Below are 14305 nucleotides of genomic sequence, written 5' to 3'. Positions count from 1 at the left end.
CCTAAAAGCAGTATTTACGCCTTCGACAAGGGCGACCACACCTTTTCAGGGCTTCCCCCCTGTACTTACAAGGGAATCTTCACTAAGGAGGCCTATAATAGTTGCTTGTTTAGCGTCCGAGCGCTAAAGTTACTCTACCAATAGCGCTATAACCCTAGAAGATCTACTTATCCCCTGCGGAGGTCTTATAGCGCCTCTTTATGCCGATTTAAGGAGCATTACCTAGGGATATAGAGGCTTATAGTGAGCGTCTACCCTAAATCCGCACCCAGTAGAGCACCAAGGGTGAAAATGCCCTGTATTCCCGATACTTTATGCCGTTGTCTTCGTACTTAGCGCGCACTCTGCCACAGCGTTTATTTCCCAGAGCCCAGGCAACTGTAATCCTCTGGCAAACACTGGCTGTCCTTTTGTCCTGGATAGAATACGCACAGTCTAAAAATCCAGGATACCGATTCACCTCCTCTAACGCACAACAAAAATATCCAACTTGCTTGAATACAATCTTTTCTTCACCATCCGATTTTGTAACCAAAAGGTGCAGGGTAGAGTTCCCAGTGGATAAGTGGAGATTTCCGAGAAAGAAAATGAATACATACAAACTCTTCAGCATTTGGATTAAGATCACACTCGTTGAACCTGACATCGTAGCTATCAAAAGTTATCGGCCAGGTCAACAAGGCTTGGGGACTATTCTGACTCCACAAGCACTTTAAATCTAGAATTTTAACGCATGGGTCACAAATGATATTCAGTAGATGTTGTTGGGAACTTGGGAGCATGATATGGGTTTGGCTCGAGAGAACGAGTGCCTTTGGAATAGTAGAAAAGCCGACTGCCAATCTGTATCGGATGATCTGGACCTTTTCGAGCGAATGGATGGAAACAAGAATCAAGAGCATCTTCCTTGAGGCTACGTCAGTGAGATGTGAGTCGACAAATTCGTTAGTATTTAAAAATTCTGCAACCATTACTAATATTAAACGATTTCTTAAATAATTAACGCTTTCTATTCTCTTGATTTCTAGTACTAGTATGTGCTAGTAATTAATTAAACTCTGCATTTTCGCATTTTATATTGTATTTATGTGAGGCACGTAATAGCAGGGTGAAGCACAAGTAGTCAAGGTAAGTAAGCTGCAGAGTGACGCTTGCAAGTGTAACTGATTCCAAGAATTGATTCCAACAAAAGACTAATTAATGCCCCTTTCCAAAGCTAGGAGCGTCTCCCTATATGTTCCCTAGTGCTTAGCCAAGCCTGCGAAGCACTTTACTTAACTAGGAAACACGATCCCATGCGATCCGTACGATTCCGATCGCCCGTATGATTCCGATCGCAAGCTTTACCTAAAATAGGAAACTAGATCCACGACATCTGATACCTGTCCATGCGCCATTACGTGTGCCCATTACATTAACCCCCCCTCTGGGCCCTTGTCCCCAAGAGGCCTGAGAGAACTGCGAATGGCTTTATAAATGACCCCCTGAAACTTTTCCGGCCGCTAGTCCTCCCCAAATACTCCTTATAATTGCCCTATTATTACGCCAGATAATAGACTTAAGAATATAGTTTACTAACCCTGCCTAGTTAACTCGCAAATTGCCTCTGGCGATTTCCCCTTTCAAAGGTAGTACGGATATAGTATATACTATTAGTTATAAAGCTTTTCCGGTCTTCTAATTAGTTCATAAATCCTAACTTAGCCTCTATTCGCGAATAAATTATTACTCTATAGGCCCAAGAGCTTGGAAAAATTAATCCGATTTTCTGGTTTATTCGTAAATCCCTTTTTTAGAATTTTCTGGATATTCCTGGTATAGTACTGGTTCCGAATTCGTGATTACTATTCGGGGAAAGGGTATTATAAAAAGGCCTCTCTTTTCCCACTAATTAATCTTCCCTTTCCCTAACTATAATATTATACCCAGCTCCTTCTTATCCTTCTTTAAGCCTTCTTTAAGCTTCTTTAAGCTTCTTTAAGCTTCTTTAAGCTTCTTTAAGCTTTATTTAAGTTTTATTTAAGTTTTATTTAAGTTCTTTTCTAATTTCCTCTTTTACTTCTTTATTTATTAAGATAAATACTTCTCTTAGTACTTATTAGCCTATTACTACCCGTTTGGCTAATACTCTTATATTCTTAATTTGCCCTTACTATTTTTAATATTTCAAGAATATTACTAAGTTTCCTGACCTTACTTATATTAAGAGTAATAATTACTCGGTATATAATTACTATTACTCTAAGAATAAGAAGTATAATTTTATAAGTTATAAATTCCTTTCTTTTATTCTCTATTCTAATATTATTTAAGGTTTTTTAAGTATATATAATATAATTAAACTGCCTTTTTTAAGCTATTAATATATATAAGTGTTTTTCCTAATTTTTACCCGAAAGAAAAAAGGCTATTATTACTTTTTTTTTATATTAAATTATATATATTTCTTATATTAAAGCTATTATTTAAGGCTAACGGATTTTTCTAATAATTTAAGAAATAGGTTAAGTAATTCTTATTAGCTTAGTATAAGTATAAAGTACTCTTAATAATATAATTAATATTTTTTAGTATTAAGTAAGCTTATTTCTTTTTTATTTCCTACTAATAACGAATAGCTTTATAAACTAATTTATTATTTATTTCTCAAAAGAATCCTAATAAGAATAATAATAAGAATAATAAAAAATAGTTATAAGAATAGAATATTTATAGAATATAGAAATTAGAGTTTTTAGAATTCTTAATAATTTTTATATAGCTTTTCTAAAAATAAATATATGGTTTTTAATAATTTCCTAATAAAAGCATTTATTTTTTATGCCTTTATTTAACTAATAGTATTATAATATTTCTTTTTTCTAAGTATTCTTATAATTCTTAAGCTATATTTTCCAGATTACTTAGTAATTCCTATATATTATTTGCTAGTAAGTAGCCCTTTTAATAAATAAGATACTTTCTTTCTTTTTTGCTTTTTTTATAGGCTATAATAAATTTTATCTCGAATTCTTTTTTGCCCTTAATCTTAACCGGTTCTGGTTTTACTATAGTACTAGCTTGCGGGTACTATAGTTTTAAGAAAGAAATATAGAAAATATTATAGATTTAATATAATAGTAGTAATTCCAAGTAATATATCTATTTATATATTCTTATAATTTCTAGAACTTTAAAGAAGCCGAGATATCTATTTACTAGCTTTATACTAGGTTATAGCTATTAAATATTCTTTATATAAAATATGATTTTATTATATATATTAAACTTCTTATTAATATATTTCTTATTATAGTACTTTTTCTATATATCTATTACTTCTTATTATTACTTCTCTAGTACCTCTTATTTTATTTGAATTCTTTATATTTTTTCTTATATTACTAGTACTTCTCTTTCTAGAATATTGTTTTTAATATATAGTTTAATACTAGAATAGAATTTATATAATATATAGAATAGAGAAATTCCTATTATTAAATATATAAAGTTATTATATATGAATTTTATAAGAATAAGCTTTATTATCTAGTTATTTTACTAGTAACTAGTATAATATCTTAAGTATTATTTTAGAGTTTGATTTAGATTCTCTATTTATCTATTAGTTTATAAGTAAAATACTATATTTAGCTATTATTAAATCTTTAAATAAAAGTATAGACTTAATTAGAACTTACTTATAAAAATAGATTCTTTATTAGAAATTATATTTATAGGTATATTAAAGTCTTTAATAATATAATATATAAATAGCTCTACTAACTTAAGAGCCGAGATTTCCTTAGTAATTAGAATATATTATATTATTTTCATATATTTATTAATAATAATAAATATAGAATTATAGATCTTACTATAAAACCTAAAAAAAGGCAGTTTTATAATAAAGTCTATAGTAATTTCTTACTATGGCTTAGAGGAGAGAAGAAATAAATTAAGTATACTATATAATAAATATTTCTTTATTTTAGTTTATTAATATATAGGGCAAGTTCTAATATAGTTTTTTATATTTTACTAGAAGTACTTTTTTTTAGAGAATCTTTAGTATCTTACTAGTACTAAAATACCTATTTATAGGATTATTATAATTAGCTTATAATAATTTTTTTTAAGAACTAGCTTATTTAGTATATAGATAGTACTCTAATATTTTAATAACCTAGATATATTAAGTTCTCAAGTTTTAATAGCTTTAATAAAAGTTCCTTTTAAGAACTATTTATATTACTAGTATTATATTAATAAATTAAGCTTTTAGTATTATAATAGTAATTTAAGTAATATTTTTCTGCTTTTCTTATATACTATTTCGGACCTAGCTACTTATATAGCTAGAATTTATAATATATATTATTTATAACTAGTAATACTAGTAATAGACTCAAGTAATAATATTTCTAGTATTATTCTATTACTAAAATAGACTTCTTTTTTAGAATTTCTTAGTATCTTACTAATTAAGAAATACTTATTTCCTCTTTCCTAGGCCTTAAATTATAGTATTATAGGAATAGTATAGTATTCTATTATTACTATTTATAGGGTTCTCTATTCTATATTCTATAGCTTATTATAAAATATAAGTAATAAAGTATTTTTATTTATATTTACTATAAAGTCTAGCCTTCTTAATAGCCTATTAGTAGGATTATTATACTTTGGCTAGTATTCTAAGATAAAATTAAAAATAGCTAGCTTTTTTACTTATTTTATTTATTAATTATTTAGTTTTCTCTTAATTATAAAATATTTCAAGTTATTATAATTTATTTTAATAATAATAATATATTACATATATACTAGGTAATATTACTAAGTATAAAGTACTAGAATAATAACTAAGAGTTCTAAATTATATATCTTATATTTATTCTTAATTATAGTTATTTTCTTTAAATAAAAAGTAATAGAATATTACCTAGCTTTTGCTTTCTTATTAAAGAGCTAGGAAATCATATCTATAATTACGAATCCTAAAATATCTATTTCTATATAAATCTTTAAAGCTAGGTTAAAATAATAAAGAATTAGTACTATTATAAATATAATTTATAGTTCCTTAAAAGCTTTATTTACTTTATTTATCTAGCTAAAATAATATTACGAGTTTTTACTAGTTTTTAATAAATTAGTTAATTCTTTTATTATTTTAGAGTATTTATAAATAAATCTCTAGTAAAAGTTAGTAAAATCCAGAAATACTTGAATTTCTTAAATATTATTTTTTAGAGCTAGCTATTTCCTAATAGCTATAACCTGGCTAGCTTCTATTTCTATATTATTTAAGCTAATTATAAATTCCAGGAACTTTATTCTCTTTATATTAAACTTATATTTTACTAAGTTTATAAAGAGCTAGTATTATTATAATTACTCGAATATATATTAAACTATTATTATATATTATTTTAGGTTCTCTAAATAAATTAAAATATTATCTAAATAAACTATATAAATAATATTTATAAGGCCTACTAGTATATAATTAATATATACCTGAAATATTACTAGAATATTAGATAATCTAAAAAATATAATATAATACTTGAAATATTATTTTTTACTTATTATTTTCTCGTATTTATAACTAATAATAAGTATTTTTTAAGTCTAGTTTTATATATATTTTTACTTTATAAAGCCTATTTATAGTTTTACTAATAAGTAGTAATAGTATTTAGTTCTTAATAGTAATTTTATTTAGATTTTAGTAATTAATATATAGATATAGGCTATTTTCTTTCTTTAGAATAAATATAATTAGGGTATTAGCTAGGCTAGTAAAATAACGGATTTATTCTTTCTCTAGGCTAGTATTAAGATATTTCTAAAGAACTTTAAGCTTTTTTTTTAATAAAGTATATATAGTATTATAATTTTATACTTTACCTAGCCTAATATTTAGTATTTAGTATCTAAGCCTAATATCTAGTATTTAGTATCTGAGTATCTAATATCTGGGATTATATAATAGTTATATATAATAAAGCTAGGAAAAGCTATATTTTAGGAAATTTAGGATACTAAGCCTTATTAGGCCGAGCTATAAGCAAAGAACTATAAATACTTAAGGGACCTTAACTCGAGACTTTCTTTTTTTCTTAGCTTAGTTTTCTTAATAAATAGTTCTTTTATAAGTGCCTTATTTATAGGCTCTTTTTATAGGTCTATAATATTAAACTAAGCTTATTCTTTTTACCTAAAAAGGCTTTAGAATATCTTCCCTAAAATAATTATTTATTTCTAAAAAATAATTTCCTATATCTAATACCTTTAATATAACCTCTTATACTAATAGCTTTTCTAAAGGTCTTTACTTATATCCTATAATTCTATCTCTTATATCTGGTATTAAGAATATCTCTAGAATAGAATCTTTTACCCCGAGAAAATTACTTATTCTATCTAATATTTATTCTAATATACTTATATTATAATAAGCCCAAATTAAGATCTAGATAAATGCCCAGACTAATTATATAACCTTAAATAGCTTAGCTACTAGTCTAGCTCGCTTACTTAATATAGAGGAGCTTTTCCAAAGATATTCTATTAGTAGAAGTTATATTCTGGATAGTATTTGCTCCTAATCTAAATACTATAATATAGTATCTAATTTCCTAGTTTCTCTTATTAAATAAATATATCTAGTTAGGGAAGTTCCTAAGTATAGTAAGTTCTATTTTATAAAGGTTCCGGATTCTTTAAAACTTAGTAATAGTAAAAATCTAACTTAAAATTATTAGTAAGTCTAGATTATTAGTAAATTTAAAGTTAATATAAACTATTATATAAATAAGAATACCTATATATAATATATCTTTAATTATATAAAAGGCAATATCTAATATTACTTATATATTTAATATAAGCCTAATACTATAAATTCTTTTAAAATAATTATAGAAATAATTAACTACCTTAGTAAATACTTTATTAATTCTTATTATATATATAAAGCTAGATATAAATATAAGAAGCTATAAATAAATAAGGTTTAGATCTTTTATAAATTCAAGATTAAGTTTATTTACTTAATAGATAAAGCTTAGATTTATTTATAGAACTATTTTAATAAGCTATATAATAAGCTAATACTTTCTTTTTAAGAATAACTTATAAGCTAGTATTATTCTATTTATATATTTTATAATCTATATTATATAGCCTTATTAGTTAATTCAGAAATAAAAGTATTATAAACTTATAAAAGTCTTAGAAAATATATTAAGGCTCGAGCTATTATTATTTTTCTAATTTTTACTACTTCTAATACTTTTATATTTACTATTTCTAAGCTCTATATAATAACTTCTTATATCTTTATATTAACCCAAATATTCCTAACTATTAGTAAGCTAGCTATTAAAAGAAAAAGTATTCTTACTTTAATCTTAACCTGCTTTAACTACTCTTAAACTAGTTATATAGCCCGTAACTATCTAGTACTAAAGTATATTACTAATATTAAGGAACTAGAAAAGAATAATAAGCTTATAGAAGCTAATATAAATAATATACCAGGAAACGAGAATATTTAGAAAAAGACTTTTTTTTAGATAAACTTAGAATTAATCTTATAAAAATTAACCTAAACTAGTTAATAAGAGAACTATACTTAACTATATTCTATAGCTTATCTTATAATAGATATTTAGTTAATGTTTTCTCTTTTACTAACTCTAGAATAAATAATTTCATATTTATTAATACTTTCCTTATTATAGATATTATTACCTTTTTTAACCTCAAGTTCTAGTATTTACTCAAGCCTATTAGTATTAAAGAATATAATAGTAAGCTAGGAACCCATATTACCTATTTCTTAAAAATATATCTTACTATTAACTAGAGATAATAATATAATATTTCCTTACTAATTCTTAATCTTAAATCCTATAATTTTATTCTCGGCTATAAGTAGCTAAAATACTTTAAATTACTTCTCGATATCCGAAACTAATATTTAATATAGCCCGAGCTTCTTTCTTTATTATTCTCGGTTATATAAGAGATTTCTATATCTCGAGAAGCTTTATTTCTTATCCCGAGACATGCTTCTTATTCTAATTATTAAATAAATATTAAAGCTAGAGACTATATATTTAATAAAAAGAACTAATAATAAGCTACTAGAAAATAAGCTTCTATTAAAAACTATAATATAAAGAACGATTCTATTACTAACTTCTCTCTATATACTAATTTTACTAATAATATTACCTCTAAATATAATTTTACTAATTCCGAATTAGATCTAGATAAAGAGTCTAAGCTAGTACTAGTTTCCCCTATTTTATAGAAGCTAAAGATTAAATGCTTTTATAAGTAAAATATTTAAGATAATTATTACTAAATAGAAAACTTTCTAGCTAGTATTATTTGCCTTATAGATATTCTATATTAGAAGAAATTATATATAGAAAGAAAACTAGTAAAAGCTCCTATTATTAAGATTACTAGTATTAGCTTTATAGATATATATTATAACCTCTAATAATCCGAGAATAAAGCCTTTATTACGAGCCTTTATTACAAGCCTTTATAAAATTAATAGCCTTTTTAAATAATAAAGAAAGCTTTTCCCGGAAGCTAATATAGAAAACCCTACTATTCCCGAATAATATACCAAGTTTAATAGAGCCTTTTTTAAGGAAGCTTCCGATATTCTACTTTCTTATTAGTTATATAATTATAAGATATAATTAGAAAAGAAAATAAAGAGATATCTAGAATATAGCCTTTTATATAAGATAATAATAACCAAATTAGAGATTACTAAGAAATACCTCCTAGAGAACCTTAATAAGAGTTTTATTACTTCTAGTTAATTACTATTTATGGCTCTTATTCTTTTTATAAGAAAGTTTAATAGAAGCTTATAATTCTATATTAATTACTAGAAGCTTAACTAGATTACTTATAAGAACTATTATTCTCTTTCTCTTATTAATAAGATCTTAGCTAGAATTAGTAGAGCTAAAATCTTTATAAAGCTTAATATTTATTAGGTTTTCTACTAAATCTATATAGACCCTAAATTAGAGGAATTAATAATATTTTATATATATTATAGGATATATAAATATAAGGTTTTATTCTTTAAATTAATTAATAGACTAGCTATTTATTAATATTATATAAATAATATCCTATTTAATTACCTAGATAACTTTTATATAGCTTATCTAGATAATATTCTTATTTATTCTAATAATGAGTTAGAATATAAACTTTATATAAAAAAGGTTCTTTAGTAGCTCTAAGATATAGGCTTATAAGTAAATATTAAGAAATATGAATTTTATATTATATATATAAAATACCTTGGCTTTATTATCTTTATAGAAGATATTAAAGTTAATTCTAAAAAGGTTATAGTTATAAAGAATTAGGAAGCTCCTTGAATTATAAAAGAAATATAAGCTTTCCTGAAATTCTATAATTTTTATAAGAGGTTTATTTATAACTATAGTGAGATTACTAAGCCTTTATTAAATCTTATATATATAGATATTTCTTTCTTATTTAATAAGGTTTATTAGAATGCTTTTAAGGAGCTTAAAGCTTATTTTATATTATTAGTTCTATTCTATTATTATAACCTAAAGTAATAATTAATAATTGAGACTAATACTTTAGATAGTATTATTACTAGTATTTTCTTCTAATAATATAATAATAAGTAATATCTTATAGTATTTATAAAATATAACTATAAGATATATAATAAAAAGATACTTGCTATTATATAATCTTTAAATTAATAATACCCGGAACTTTAAGGAATTACTTATTAAATTCAGATTTATATAAATTACTATTTATTAGAATACTTTATAATAATAAAAAAGCTTATAAATAAATAAGTTAGATAGGCTAAAGCCTTAGCTAAATACTATTTTATTATTTAATATAGATCTAATAAATAGAATATAAAGGCTAATATTCTAATATACTAAAATAATAAAATTATTTAGTAAAATAAAATAAAAGAGAAATATTATACTAAGGCCTTTCTTTCTTAAGACTAAGTTAACCTAAAGATATTTCAGGACCTTAATATTAAAGTTAATTCTCTCTTTATTTTCTAAAATAATAATAATAATCTTAATAAAATAAATAATTTAGTTAAATGAATTCTATAAAATAACTATAAAGCCCCTTCTTTATAAGCCTTTTATAAATAGATCAAATGAGATAATATTAACTTTATTATAAAAGATAAGTTATTACTTTATTATAAATAACTTATAATACCGGGAAAATAGTTATATATAGATTTAATTTATAAGACTTATAACTAAGTATTTATAGTATATTCTAGTAAAAATAAAACCTATAAGCTACTATAGCTATAGTATTACTAGAAGAATATATAATATAATATTACTTAATATATTTATAATTACTAATTATATAAACGGGCAAATATTCTAAAAAATAAGACCCCTAGTTTACTTTACTTTTTACTAGTTCCGGACTACCCGTAATAATATATTATAATAGATTTTAAGTTAATACCTAGCTTAAAGTCTTACTATAATATTATATATATTATAATTAACTAATTAAATAAGTAAGCTATCTTTATATCTTATTATAAAACGACTATAATAGAGAATATAGTAAAGATATATCTCCGAATTATTTACTATTATTATAGCCCTCTAGCCTCTATTATTTCCGATTATAGTTCGTAATTTGTATTAGTATTCTAGAAAGAATTTAATAGAATTCTGGATATAAAATTAAAGCTATTAATAGTATATTATCTATAAACTAATAAATAAAAAGAAATTATAAACTAATATATTAATTAATAATTATGCCCGTATATTATATATTACTAAGATAATTAGAATAAATACTTACTAATAATTAATTATATTTAACTTATTCTCTTATATAACTCTATTAGTATATTCCTATATAAATTCCTTAATAATAGGCTTCTATAAACCTCCTTTAACTAGTTAATCCTAATAACTATATCCTAAGATAAGCTAAGTAATATAAAGGCTTAATAGATTACTAGGTAAATAGAGAATACTATAAAGAAAAGCAAGCAAAATATAAAATAGATATAAAAGAAAATAAAGAAATATACTAATATTAAATATTACTTTATAGATTTTAAAGTAAAAGACAAGATATATATATTAATAAAGAAATAAAAGACATAATACCCTAGCTATAAACTAGATTACTAAATAGCCGGGCCTTATCTAATTCTATATTAAGTTAGTAACTTTTATAAGATTAAACTACCCGAAAGTATTAAAATTCATAATATATTCTCCCTAGACCGTTTATATAAGGCTATTAATAATCTATTACCTGGCTAGAAAAACAAACTACCTTTACTAATTCAAGTAATAATAGACTGAGAATATAAAGTATAGGATATTCTAATATTAAAGGCAGAGTAAAGAAAGCTTCTATATAGGATTAGTTAGGTTAGGTATAATAAAGACCTTAACTAGTATCTAGCCTCCGATCTGAAATATTCTTTTTATAAGCTATAAGACTATTACTTGGCTAATTAATAATAGCCAAGCTTACTAAAGAAGCTAGTTAACTAGGTACGAGCCTGGGAGAACGGGACGGAGAACTCTAATAATTTGGATAATAATTCTATAATACTTACTTACTTAAGAATAAGCTTTTTCTAAGAAGGGAAATAATATTACGATTTTATACTTTACCTAGCCTGGTATCTGGTATTTAATATCTGAGCCTAGTATCTAGTAGCTGGGATTATATAATAATTATATATAATAAAGCTAGGGAAAGCTATATTTCAGGAAATTTAGGATACTAAGCCCTATTAGGCCGAGCCATAAGCAAAGAACTATAAATATTTAAAGGATCTTAGCTCGAGACTTTTTTTTCTTCTTAGCTTAGTTTTCTTAATAAATAGTTCTCCTATAAGTACCTTATTTATAGGCTCTCTTTATAGGTCTATAATATATAGAACTATATAGTAATTAGAACCCTAGTTCCAGATCTATATAATACTCTATTATATAATAGTTAGATAATATATTTATAGCTTCTATAGAAAATACTTAGAAAAGATCCTAATATTTTTTAGGAAATATAATTATTTTATTAGTAATAATAATAGTAATTCTTTAGCTATTTATTATAGGATAAGTAATTAATAGAAAAATATATACCTTATACTTTATTACTTTAGTAAACTTTCTAGTATTTAGAACTTTAATTTTCTAGAATTAAATCTAGTATTTTTATATTATTTCCCTAAAGGAAATTAGGGAATTAACTTAGTAAAGCTATAGAAATTCAAGTATTATATTAATATAATTTAGATTAAAATTATATAATATAAAGTATATATTAGCCTTTTTTTAGTTTCCTAGTATATTTTTAATAATAATCTCAAGAATATAATTTCTATATAAATGAATTCTTTTTCTTTTTAGTAAGAATAAAGGAATTACCCTTAATATTAATAGAATACTTATATCTAAAGCTAATCTTCTTTTTATATAATTAGCTTCTATATCCGAGTTTACTAATACTTTAATCTTTTATTTACCTGTTTTTATCTTAATAATAATCTTAATTATTATTCTTATTTTAGGAGCCTTATTCTTTATAATATAAATAAGTATAATTACTATAAAATATATTTATTTCCCGGCTTCTTTAGTTCTAGGCACTTATATAATTTATAGCCAGATTTATTATAGTTATAGCAAGTCGGTTTTCCCTAATTTAGGTAAGTAATAATATAATAATTCTTTTTCTAGTAAATAAAGTAAATTATATCCGGTTTTATAAATTCTAATATAAGTATTATATTAGATTTTATTATTATATCTTTACTATTCTGGTTTTATAAATCTCGTAATAGAAATATATTTCTTTTTTGTTTTTCTTTATTATTTTCTTTCTTTTTTTTTCTATTTCCTTTCTTTTATTATTTTATTAGCTTATTATTATATTTTTATTAAGTAAATAGATTTAAATTCTTCTTAATTCTTATAATAATAAAAATAAACTTTTTTTTCTTTTATAAAATATTTTCTTAATAATTAATCTTATTTCGGATTTCCTGCTTTAAATTATTAAATAAGTTATTTTATTCTTATAATAAACTTATATATCCTAAATTATTTAATAGGCTATTTAAGTAAGATATAAAGCTTTAGATACTCTAGCCTGGCTATTATTTAGTATTCTTAAACTTAGTAAGAATATTATTATTATAGTTTTCTGAATCTAAAATAAAATCTTTTATAAATTTAATTAAGGTCTCCTAATTTGTAATATTAATACCTATTAATTATTTCCTATATTTCTAGATATTTCTAGCTATATTCTTAAAATAGGAAATATAATATATAATCTTTACTATATTAGTAGCCTAGGTAATTCTGCTATTTTTATATTACTTTAATTTTGCCTAATAAAAGAAGTCCTGGGCTTCTTTAATATTCTTTCTCTAGTAAGTAGATAATTCTCGGGTTTTTAAAGTTCTCTAAACTAAGAATATTACTAGAAATATAACGGGTTCTATACCGGATATCTAAATATCTTTAAAATAACGAATCTGAGCTTCTAGCTTTTCTAGATCTTCTTTCTATTATATTTCTATTTCTAACTTAGTAATATAATAATAAGCCGCTACTAATTTCTCTATTATTATTATTTTACTAGCTAGTTCTAGAGGTATCTGAGTTCTATTTCTTTTTCCTAATTAGATAATATAAAGAATACTTAACTAGGCGCTTCTCTAGATACCTAATTAGGTTACCCTAGTAATAATAGAGGCGCTTTTTCTAGTTAATACTCTAGTTATTAATATTTTTATTTATTAATAGCTTAATTATCTTATAATAAACTACTTTCCAAAGATTAGATTAATTAGAATATAAGGTATATAATAGTAGAATAAAGTATAAGTAGTTAAGGTAAATAAGCTATAGAGTAATACTTATAAGTATAACTAATTTCAAGAATTAATTCTAATAAAAGACTAATTAATATCCCTTTCTAAAGCTAGGAGCGTCTCTCTATATATTTCCTAGTACTTAGCTAAGCCTATAAAGTACTTTACTTAACTAGGAAATATAATCCTATATAATTCATATAATTCCGATTACTTATATAATTCCGATTACTTATATAATTCTAATTACTTATATAATTCCGATTACTTATATAATTCCGATTACTTATATAATTCCGATTACTTATATAATTCCGATTATAAGCTTTATCTAAAATAGGAAACGAGATCTATAATATCTAATACCTGTCTATATAT

The sequence above is a fragment of the Hyaloscypha bicolor genome, assembly GCF_002865645.1.
Source record: "Hyaloscypha bicolor E unplaced genomic scaffold K444scaffold_118, whole genome shotgun sequence".
Classification (NCBI taxonomy): Eukaryota; Fungi; Ascomycota; class Leotiomycetes; order Helotiales; family Hyaloscyphaceae; genus Hyaloscypha; species Hyaloscypha bicolor.
The sequence above is the reverse complement of the archived record's forward strand: the minus strand, read 5'-3'. Positions refer to the sequence as shown.